The sequence below is a fragment of the Ahaetulla prasina genome, chromosome 7 (genome assembly GCF_028640845.1).
Source record: "Ahaetulla prasina isolate Xishuangbanna chromosome 7, ASM2864084v1, whole genome shotgun sequence".
NCBI lineage: Eukaryota > Metazoa > Chordata > Lepidosauria > Squamata > Colubridae > Ahaetulla > Ahaetulla prasina.
Window position 1 is genome coordinate 65,130,870 of NC_080545.1, and position 12,418 is coordinate 65,143,287.

General features: G+C 40.3%; 1 protein-coding gene across 3 annotated transcripts in view; it reads left to right on the forward strand.

Moving 5' to 3' along the window:
- The window catches only part of TCF20 (transcription factor 20), a 192,608-nt gene that overhangs the window by 97,856 nt on the left and 82,334 nt on the right, over positions 1-12,418 (forward strand). For 2 of the 3 annotated variants that reach the window (XM_058191632.1, XM_058191633.1), the window contains one exon: positions 6,829-6,866. The exons of the other annotated variant lie outside the window; for it this stretch is intronic. The gene's annotated coding sequence lies outside the window, so the exon portion shown is untranslated. The remainder of the gene's footprint in view (positions 1-6,828; positions 6,867-12,418) is intronic. 3 annotated transcript variants of the gene reach the window in all.

The window sequence follows — 12,418 nt, forward strand, 5'->3', positions numbered from 1 at the left end:
GAATGAGGTTTAGTGGCTTCTTACATGTGATAGCTGGTTCTATCTGTCTTGATCAGAGTTGTCGAATGTAATCAGTCTACCTAACTTCACTGGCTATAGTTTTTCATTTTAGCTTTTATAACATAAAATATCCTGCATGTGTAATTGGTTTTTTCTTATCTATGTGTTGATTTCTGAATGTGTGATAAGAAACAAAGTGCTTTGGACAGTGTTTTTCTTCTTGGATCTTATATATAAAATATATAACTATATTATATATTTTATATGTGGCCCAAGACAATTCTTCTTCACTCAATGCAGCTCAAGCAAGCCAAAAGGTTGTACTTTATGGGATCATCTATCTCAGGATCCGTAGTCAAGCAATGTCTGGAAGCATGCAGGGTCTGGAAAAAGTTCTTTCATACATAAAGCCCAAAATATAGAAAATTTCTAAGCAGCAAATGTAGTATAGTAGTGGGACAGTATGGTTTCCAATCTCATATATCAATGTTTGGAACTATAGGTAAAGTAAAGGTAAAGGTAAAAGTTCCCCTAGTAGTTGCCGACTCTAGGGGGCAGTGCTCATCTCCGTTTCAAATCCGAAGAGCCAGTGCTGTCCAAAGACGTCTCCGTGGTCATGTGGCCGGCATGACACAACACCAAAGGCGCACAGAGCACTGTTACTTTCCCACCAAAGGTGGTCCCTATTTTTTCTACTTGCATTTTTATGTGCTTTCAAAACTGCTAGGTTGGCAGAAGCTGGGACAAGTAGCGGGAGCTCACCCCATTACATGGCAGCACTAGGGATTCGAACCGCCAAACTGCCGACCTTTCGATCGACAAGCTCAATGTCCTAGCCCCTGAGCCACCGCATCCCTCTTGGAACTATACCGAAACCTATTCCTTCAGTCCCTAAAACAGTCTTTCCCAACCTGGATATTTTCCATGGGTACAATTTTGATCACTGGGGATGGTTAGAATCATTAGTGGGTTCCACTTATCTTCGCTACCGGTTCAGAAGCGGGAGCATGTGTGTGTGTGTGTGTGTGTGTGTGTGTGTGTGTAAGACAGAGTGAGAGAGTGCTTAACTACTATCATGGCCAATATTGCCATGATAGTAGTTGCAATATTAGCAAGGATTGGAAAGTAGTAGTTGCAATATTAGCAAGGATTGGAAAGTAGTAGTTGCAATATTAGCAAGGAGTGGAAAACGTCTTGTATAATGAATAGGGAAAAAAATCCCTGTGAGTGTGCAGGGATAAGGAAGCCCCTTAGTTTTCCTTACTTTGTCAATCAGGCTAATTGGTTTTTTTCCTTTTTCTCTCTTTTTCTATTCTGTTGAATCAGAACAGTAATGCTGGGGAGCAGGGAGAACATTTTATTAAAATAGATGACCTGTACATTCTGTTCTAATTTTCTGTTATTTGAGGCTAGAAATGTACTTGAAAAATAAAAGGACAATTTATTCTAGAATTAGATAAAGTATTCAGTAATAGCTTTCTTGTTGCATATGTTTCATCACCAAACTAGGTAATATCATCAGTGCTTTGATAAAAGGGAATGAGGTTTAGTGGCTTCTTACATGTGATAGCTGGTTCTATCTGTCTTGATCAGAGTTGTCGAATGTAATCAGTCTACCTAACTTCACTGGCTATAGTTTTTCATTTTAGCTTTTATAACATAAAATATACTGCATGTGTAATTGGTTTTTTCTTATCTATGTGTTGATTTCTGAATGTGTGATAAGAAACAAAGTGCTTTGGACAGTGTTTTTCTTCTTGGATCTTATATATAAAATATATAACTATATTATATATTTTATATGTAAGACAATTCTTCTTCACTCAATGCAGCTCAAGCAAGCCAAAAGGTTGTACTTTATGGGATCATCTATCTCAGGATCCGTAGTCAAGCAATGTCTGGAAGCATGCAGGGTCTGGAAAAAGTTCTTTCATACATAAAGCCCAAAATATAGAAAATTTCTAAGCAGCAAATGTAGTATAGTAGTGGGACAGTATGGTTTCCAATCTCATATATCAATGTTTGGAACTATAGGTAAAGTAAAGGTAAAGGTAAAAGTTCCCTAGTAGTTGCCGACTCTAGGGGCAGTGCTCATCTCCGTTTCAAATCCGAAGAGCCAGCGCTGTCCAAAAGGCGTCTCCGTGGTCATGTGGCGGCATGACACAACACCAAAGCGCACAGAGCACTGTTACCTTCCACCAAAGGTGGTCCCTATTTTCTACTTGCATTTTATGTGCTTTCAAAACTGCTAGGTTGGCAGAAGCTGGGACAAATGGCGGAGCTCACCCCATTACATGGCAGCACTAGGATTGAACCGCCAAACTGCCGACCTTTCGATCGACAAGCTCAATGTCCTAGCCCCTGAGCCACCGCATCCCTCTTGGAACTATACCGAAACCTATTCCTTCAGTCCCTAAAACAGTCTTTCCCAACCTGGATATTTTCCATGGGTACAATTTTGATCACTGGGGATGGTTAGAATCAGTAGTGGGTTCCACTTATCTTCGCTACCGGTTCAGAAGCGGGAGCATGTGTGTGTGCTCACTTCGCTCGTGTGCAGCACTTCTGTGCATGTGCAGAACCTTCTGTGCATGCAGAGAGTGTCTGTGATGACGTCCGGGTAGGTGGATGGAGCCTCCCACTGCCACCACTTCCAGTTCATCCAAACCTGGACAAACCGGTAGAAACCCACCACTGGTTAGAATGCAAGTCAACACATCAGATGACACCAGATTAGGAATAGATCACTGGTGTGAACTATTAAACCCTTTTCCTCTGCTTCCCACAGAGGCTTGGAGATTCAAGCTTGAAGAAATTGTCATGAAAAGGAGGGAAATTGATTGAATTCTCTTCCCCAAAATATATTTGTTAATCAGTATACTTTAAATATCTGACTTGTAAATTTGCCAGTATAATCATTTCTGGACAATGGAGAATCCAAGCAATTATTATGTACTTGCTGTATAAATAAATAGACAAATAAATTCTGAGCAAGATGGGTTCAGTAGGGCTTGTTTGTTTACTTATTCATTAAATGTATATCTTGCCTTTTTCAGAAGCTCAAAATAATGTATATAGTATTTCCTGTCCATTTTTTCCCATAAAAAAATGCTATAAGGGAGTTGATAGTGATATAAACAGGTATATACTATATTGGGTCTTTAGCCTACAGTCTCGTAGATTTTCCATTCAAAATAAAACATTAAACTTCAGACTAAATGTGAATATAATCAGATTATACACTTTATGGTTTTAGAAATATGGATAAAGAAACAACTGATATGTCAAGATAAAAATACTTCTAAGAAAAGTCTGCATTAAGTATTTTTAATATTTACATTGAAAAGCATGATCTCTCTATAGCTTTGCAGGCCCTCAGATTTTTCTTTAGTTTTTTGTTTCATTAAATTTATATTCTGCCTGACTCCCAGTGACTCTGTCCAGTTTACAGATTATTTAAAACATTTCAAACAAATTTTTTTTCCACAAGGCTATTGTTATCAGAAGGCACAACTTAATGAAATGTCTATTACTATCTCCTCTTGGATTTATATGGGAATTGTTACATTTCACTGAGTTTGCGCAGAGGTTCATGAGTAAATAATAATTCTTAATGAAAGCAGTAAAAATATCTCTTGAATTATTGTTTTTTAATCCAGGGATACCCAATATCTGAAAACTTTTGCTTGAAAAGCTGCAGCTTGAAGATCTTTTAATTTTTTTAATACTTGATTGCTACTTTAATTCTGATACGTGTAAGGAAATATGTGAGTCAAAATCTGAGTACAGATGTGCAGCTGCATGTCTGTACACTAAATTTTATCCATCTCTTCATATTCAGAAAGACTGACTGAGATGGGACTAAAAAATAACTTGTCTCAAAAATGTTTCAGTAACAACATTCACATCCAACATTCTTTGGCTGAGACTAAAAATAAATGTATATTTTCTAATGAAAGTGATCAATTCAGACGGGTGGGTTCCAATTACCTTTACTATCGGTTCGCAAAGGGAGCATGCATGCACTTCTACACATGCGCAGATCGGCCGTGATGATGTCTGGCTGGGTGGGCAGAGCCTCCCGCCGTCATTACTATCAGTTCGCAAGAACCGGACTGAACTGGGAGCAACTCGCCACTGAGTTCAGATTCTGAAAGGATGTGTTATACCAAAAAGAAATTTTCATCAGGAAGTTTTGTCGGTGTAACATTAAGACAGGAAAAATCCATAAATTCTACTAATTTCTACTAACTCCCTGAGTTGGGTTGCAGGCATTTACAACTAAATGGGTCCATTTCCCCCCAAATGGAGTTGTAATATGGCTGTCAGACTCTTAAACACAACCCCAATCACTCCACGCACATGCAGAAATGTATGACTAGTTTTGCTTTTTCTTTCTTTCCCCCCTTAATTACTTGCATAGGGATTATTCTTTATACAATTTATGTTGTTTGAATTTTCTGTCAAGGATTGCACCAGTGAGGCTAAAACCAATGATGTACAATGACAATAAAGGCTATACTATTCATTGGCCCCGATGGAGAGGGTGCGCAACCTGGGCGTCCTCCTGGATGAACGGCTGTCTTTTGAAGATCATTTGACGGCCGTCTCCAGGAGAGCTTTCCACCAGGTTCGCCTGGTGCGCCAGTTGCGCCCCTTTCTAGACCGGGATGCCTTATGCACGGTCACTCACGCCCTCGTGACGTCTCGTCTGGATTACTGCAATGCTCTCTACATGGGGCTCCCCTTGAGGGGCATCCGGAGGCTTCAGTTAGTCCAGAACGCGGCTGCGCGGGTGATAGAGGGAGCCCCTCGTGGCTCCCGCGTGACACCTATCCTGCGCAGACTGCACTGGCTACCTGTGGCCTTCCGGGTGCGCTTCAAGGTTTTGGTAACAATCTTTAAAGCGCTCCATGGCATAGGGCCGGGCTATTTACGGGACCGCCTACTGCTACCGAATACCTCTCACCGACCCGTGCGCTCTCACAGAGAGGGACTCCTCAGGGTGCCATCAGCTAGGCAGTGCCGTCTGGCGACACCCAGGGGAAGGGCCTTCTCTGTGGGGGCTCCCACCCTCTGGAACGAACTCCCTCCAGGACTTCGTCAACTTCCGGACCTCCGAACCTTCCGTCGCGAGCTTAAAACACACTTATTCATCTGCGCAGGACTGGATTAGATTTTAAATTTACTGGTTTTAAATGGGTTTTATTATTTATATTGTTTTTAACAATTCGGCTATGTGGAATAAGTTTTTTATTTGTTATTTTAGTTCGTATTTATATGTATTTTTATGTGCCTGTGAACCGCCCTGAGTCCCTAGGGAGATAGGGCGGTATATAAATGTGAAAAATAAAATAAAAATAAATAAATACTATACTGTAATTGTGAGAAATACTTAATCTGACATTAATTTCTACTTTTAAATCACTCCAAGCACACGCAGAAACGTATGACTACCACTCCCCAATTCCAGCTGGATTGGAACTATAGTAGCAAAATAGTTACTTCCTTTCTTCCAAATTTCTCTCTAGCATGTGGCTATAGCTGTTATGCTTCATGGTTTCTACATGACAATTCTCACCACAGAGAAAAGTAAAATATTGCTTTTAACCCATGCCACAGGTTTCACAATAGTAACATCTTCTTGCATATCTTAAAATAATAAAAATTTATTCTCTCTCCCCCACCGCCCACCTTAGCAATGAGAGAGGGCATCAACTTTCCTATAAAAGGCTTTGCTTTTCTCTGGAATAACTCAGGCCATTATTGCCCTTCTTCTAACATATTACATATCTAGATTTTGTGGTTTCAAGCCTAATTTAGTTCACTGGCATTGTTGTATATAATTTCTCCTTAGTACCATTTGCTTGATTGTTTCTTAAAGTGCTGAGCATATAATATAGTGAAGCTTCCTAAAGATGCTATGGTACAGGTCTGTTGACCAAACTTCTACCATTTCACTCCTGTGTAGCCATCACAGTGGGGGTCTCTAATTACATGTGGGATGTTTTCAGTTTGGGAAAACCTGTTAGGTCCCCCGTGTGGCTCAGGCTGTAAGAAGCCTGTTATTAAACACAGCTGCTTGCAATTACTGCAGGCTCGAGTCCCACCAGGCCCAAGGTTGACTCAGCCTTCCATCCTTTATAAGGTAGGTAAAATGAGGACCCAGATTGTTGGGGGGGCAATAAGTTGACTTTGTATATAAATATACAAATAGAATGAGACTATTGCCTTACACAATGTAAACCGCCCTGAGTCTTCGGAGAAGGGCGGGATATAAATGTAAATTTAAAAAAAAAAAACTGACATCAGAGCCCCAATTTTAATGTTCCTTTTGTGAGCCCATGCAATTTTTCTTAAAGAAACGAATTTACTATTTAACTGTTTTGACAGTCATACAATTATATATATTTTTGTAAAAAAATTGATAGGAAGTTATGCATACATGTATGCATGCAGTTACTATATATGAGCTTCAATCACTTGAGTGGAAAAAACTGAGTAAATTATATATTGAACTGCTAACTGGTGTGAAGGCCTTGTGGTTTCCATGGTAACTAGGCTGGAAATAGCTCCATGTGACATCAGAATGGTACAGGTAGAGTGAGATCTAGCCTCCCCCTCCCCCTCAAAAGAGCAGAATTGGTACAAAATATAAGGCATGTACAGTATTAGCAAGTTAGTAATACATTGACATTTGCACTTAACATATTTAAGTGTTAGACAACCAGAGGTGGATATGTTTTTTATCTCTAGTTAATTAAAAACAATTGTTGATAAGATTCTAGAAGTATATCCCTTTCCAATATCTTTCCAATATCTTTTCAGATAATACACTGCAAATGGAAGCTGATAGAAAAAGAGGGGTGAGTGGACCCCTTCTCTGTTGTATATATAAAGATGATTGCCATTATTTCATATGCATACAGCTTGACTTCTCTGTCAAGATTTTTCAAAGTATTTTGTGATGGAAGTGACATAAGAGAACCAATTAGTTGATTGTTATAAGATAAAATATTGTATGAATATGATTATTTTTACAGTTCAATTGCAAGTGAGAGAATGTTTAATTTTTTAAAAAAATCTCATAATCAAACTGTTAGGCATTAATCTGAACAGTTATACAGAATTCAGCAGACCAGTTTAATAGTATGATTGTTGGTATACTATATCCCACTGCCTTCCTTGGACCTTTATTTTACAGCAGCTACTTCCATCCTGGTGTCCCAGATATGTTGGAATTATATCTGGCCAATTGCTTGGATTTCAGGAAACTGCAATCTCAACATATCTGCTTATATTAAATTGAAGGAGATTACAGTTAAAGTGGGCAGCCCTATATATTCAGTTGATCTTCTCCTTTTGACCAGAAGAGTTTGGCTGGCTACAACGAGAAATTAAATGAGCCATTTACCTTATGTGTAATGGCTTCATATCACTGACTTATTCTTGGAAGTTCTAATACTTTCCTGCTCCCATTACTCAGATCACCTAAACTATTTGTCTAGGATTTTGTGGGGCACATATCTAAGGCAGAATAGCCTGAACCTACAAAGTTGAAGTCAGGAAAGCTAAGCTCAAAATGAAGTAAGTCTTGCAACAAAAGTCAAAAATAACAAAAAGAATGCTTTTTTCAACATGTAAAAGAAAAGAAAAAACTCAAGGAAATGATTGGTCCGTTAAAGGGAGAAAATGGCAAGAAGGTGATAAGCAGCAGGGAAAAAGCAGGACTGCTTAACTCATTTTTAGCATCTGCCTTTACACACACAAACCAGTTCAACCATCCAGAAAAAACACTGTGAAATGCTGATTAGGAGTGCAAGTGAAATAAACAAGAAAATTGTACGAGAACACCTATCCACCCTAGAGGAGTTCAAATCAGAAAGACCAGATGGATTACATCTCAAGGTTCTGAAGCAATTGCCATATGTGTTTTCAGAACTACTGAACCACATCTTTCAAAAATCCTGGTGCACTAGGAAAGTACCAGAGACTGGAAAAGGGCTGATATGGTTCCATCTTCAAAAAAGGGGGGGAAATGGATCCAGGGAACTACAGACCAATCAGTGTGACATCAATATCTGGGAAGATTCTGGAAAAAATAATCTGTGAATATCTAGAGACTAAACAAAATTATAACCAGAAGCCAAAGCAGATTTGCCAAAAATAGTTCATGTCAGACAAAACCTATTGCATTCTTTGACAAGTTGAGCAAATTAGTGGACCAGAGAAATGCTGTGTAATTTACTTGGACTGTAGTAAGGAATTTGATAAAATAGACCATAACCTACTACTTGATAAGATAGAAAAATATTGGTTAGATAGCATCAGCATCAGATGGATTCGTAACTGGCTGACCAACTGCACTCAACATGTAGTCCTTAATAAAACTGCATTTACATGGATGGAAGTATGTAGTGGGGTACCCCAAGATACCATTATCTTAGGCCCAGTACTCATCAATATCTTCATCAATGATTTAGACAAAGGAATAGACGGGAAATTCATCAAATTTGCAGACAATACCAAGCTGAAAGGTATACATAACACTTCAGAAGATAGAGAAGGATCCCTATAGACTTGAACACTTGGCTCTATTTAACAAAATGAAATGTAGCAGTGAGAAAAGTAAGGTTCTACATTTAGGCAAGAAAAACCAAATGCACAAGTATAGAATAACTGGTACCTGGTTCAATACCATGTTTCCCCAAAAATACAAACTATTCACAAAATAAGTCCTAGCTTGATTTTTGGGAGTGGGCCCAATATATGCCCTACCACAAAAGTAAGCCCTAGTGATGGGGTGGGCATAGCCAGCACAGGAGGCAGCCCTTCCCTTCCCTGGTCAGATAATGGCAGCTGAGCCCCTTAATCACAACCCATGGATCAGCTGAGAAAATCAGGAGCTGTCTCGTTTTATCTCTCTGGGCGCCTGGAGGTGTTTCTTGCACACTCTTGCCAACCCCAGCCCTGCCACGGCACCGTGCAACTTCGCAGCCAAGGGCTGCTTGTCAAGTCCTGATCTGGGGCTTGTCATACCTGGGGGTGGTGGGGCGGCTGGTACCTAGTTCAATATTGTGTTTCCCTGTGACCGGATGTCCCATCGCCACCGTCACCTCCCTGTTCTGATAGTCATGGTAGATCTAGGACAACTCATCCTATACCAGGCAGGAGCAGCTCAGCAGGACGGCTGAAAGCAGCACTGCCAGAAAGGCAAAGAGCCCCTGAGAGGCCAGTAGTAGTACAGGCAGCCGCTAGGCTGCTAGCAGCCAAAAGTGTCCCAGCAGCAGCAGGGCCAGCAAGCAAGGCAGGTGGAGGCTGGGGTGCGCCAAAAACTTAGGCCATTGCAGCCAATTGAGGTAAGACTGTTCTTGAAGGGGGCACATGGGGCCTCCTGCTGCTTTTGCAGCCTCATTGGCTGCAAGAGTGGCTGGGATTCTTCAAGGTGGTGGCAGGAGGTCACCTGCAGATCAGCTGTTCCACGGACCAAGCTAAGAGGAGCAGCTTTTCCCCCCCCACCTCCCGGTACATAGGAAAAAAATAAGACCTCTCTGAAAATAAGGCAAAACTCTTATTTTGGAGGGTCAAAAGAAAATAAGATCCAGTCTTATTTTCGGGGAAACACGGTAGTAGTAGCTGCAAGAAGGATCTGGGAGTCCTAGTGGACAACCATTTAAATATGAGCCAGCAGCGTACAGCAGCTGCCAAAAAAGCCAACAGTCCTAGGCTGCATTAACAGAGGGATAGAATCAAGACCACATGAAGTATTAATGCCACTTATAATTCCACACTTGCATTCAGTTTTCGTTCCCACAATATAAAAAAGATGTTGAGACTCTAAAAAGAAATTCAGAGCCGAGCAACAAAAATGATTAGGGAACGGTTACGGAATTGAGGATGTCTAGTTTAATAAAAAGATGGAGTAGGGTAACATGATAGCTATGTTCCAATATCTAATGGGTTGCCACAAAGAAGAGTGGATCAACCTAATCTCCAAAGCACCAGAAGGCAGGACAAGAAGCAATGGATGGAAACTAATCAAAGAGAGAACCAACCTAGAACTAACAGTTAGAACAATTAATCAGTGGAAAGTTTTGCCTCCGGAAGTTTTGTGTGGTCCAACACTGAAGGTTTTTAAGACGAGATTGGACAACCATTTGTCTGAAATGGTATAGGATTTCCTATCTGAGCAGAGGGTTGGACTAGAAGACCTCCAAGGTTCCTTCCAACTCTGTTATTATTTCTGAATATTTAAAGGGATGAAATGAAAGGAACAAAAGAAATAAAAGGAATATCAAATCAGTCAAAGAAAGGTTTTTTCCCCTCATTATTGTGTAATACACTGTATTAGCTTTCTGAATATGTTCTATGCAGACTATATCTTCTGTATATGCTTAGTAGATTTTCCACAGAATGACAGTACTGTAATACAAAAGCAATGTATGTAAATAAGGTGAGAAAATTACATGTAAATGTGTGAATTTAATTTGAACTGAAATAAATTAGTGCATACTTGTATGTGTGTGAAAGAAAAGTGATGATGTACAGAGATATCAAATTATTCCATCTGAAAGTAATTGGTAAATCTGGATTAAAAATCTTTTGAGGGTTTCTCTGCTCCTTCAGATAATGCTACTACCCTTAGGGAGAGATAAATAACTTGACTCCATGTCATGTGGGCCTTTAAAAGTGATAGTCAGCACCTTGAATTATATCTAGAAAGAAACTGGGAGCTAGTGCAGCTTGTATAACATTGTAATGGGGCAAACTGCCCAACATTGCATGTACCATTCTAGACCGGTTGTAACTTTTGTTGATCTTCAAGGGGAGCTCAGTGTATAGCTAGTGCTAATTAAAGTAAATTGCTAGTGCCTTTACCTGTAAGCTCCCAATGTCTTTCCAGAACACATGATGTGTGTTTGTCTGGTTATTGGCAAATCTCTTTCTGTCCCTCAGTGATTGCTATAAAGGGATTGCTGTGAGCCACCATTCCTTTGTTGCATTTAAAAGGTTTTTGCTAGCTATGCATATAAAAGGACTATTTTCCAAATTGGTGCTGAATCCTAGTAGCAATTGTGGCACATTGCTGCAGTGGATTGAGTAGAGAAAGATAGCTTGAGTAATTCTAGAGAGGGGAAGAGGGGAAGCAAACCCCTCCCCCCAATTCTCACTCCATGCAATAGAAAAATAAAGAAATTGCTAGCACTCCCTCCATCCTTAAGGGCAGAGGTGGGCTGCTGGCAGTTTGCACCGGTTTGGGTGAACCGGTAGTTAAGTTTCTGTACAGTTCGGCGAATTGGCAAGTCCCACCACTGGCTGCCTCTGCCCCTGCTTGTTTTTTGATCTGTTTTCCGGCCCATTTTCAGGCTGAAAAATGGGTGGCGGCAGGGCCAGCCAGTGGTGGGATTAGCCCCAACTGGCTGAATCCTACTTCTGCCTTTGAAGCGAGTGGCCAGGAAGTGGGGCTGGTTGTGATGTCACCCACCCAGTCACATGACCAACCAACCACACCTACCCAGTTAAAGAACCGTTGTTAAGTTATTCAAGTCCCACCACTGCTTAAAGCTATTTTTAAAAAAGCACCAGGGAATATTTTGCTCCTTTCTGGTTCCTGCAGAAGAAAACCAATCCTCCCACCAAAAAAAAAAAAACACCACACACCCTCAGATCAATTTCAGCTTGGCTTGCTTTGGCTGTCCAGATGAAACCTGGTTGTATTTTAAAGTGGAACTACAAGGTGGTGTACATTTAATTGATAGTATACCAAAAAATCTGAGCCGCTAATGTGAGGGAAACCATACTATTAAGGATCTGTGATCAAAATGTTACAACAGGAGATCAAGGGCTAAAAGTGGGGGGGAGGTAACCAGGTATTCCTTCGTGAGAAAATAAATCGCAAGTTTTGGAGAGCTATAGCTAGGGTTGAAATCACATCCATGTAATGCCATGTGAATTTTGTCAACCAGTACATACTGCTGTAGTCTCCTATGGCATTAAACAGAAGTAACCTCATAAATAGCTCCTGTGAAAACTACATTCTAGTAAAGGGAATCCTCGACTTACGACCACAATTGAGCCCAAAACTTGTTATTAAGTGGGATATTTGTCAAGTGAGTTTTGCCCCATTTTACAACATTTCTTGCTATAGTTGTTAAGTGAATCACTGCAGTTGATAAGTTAGCAACCCAGATTTTAAATGAATCTGGCTTCCACATTGACTTTCCTTGTCAGAAGGTTGCAAAAGCTGATCACATTACCTTGGGATACAGCAATGGTCATAAATATGAACCAATTGCCAAGCACCTGAATTTTGATCATGTGACCATGGGGATGTTGCAATGGTCTTAAGTGTCATTAGTCACATTTTAAAGTGCCACTGTAACTTTGAACGATCACTAAGTGAACTGTTGTAAGCAAG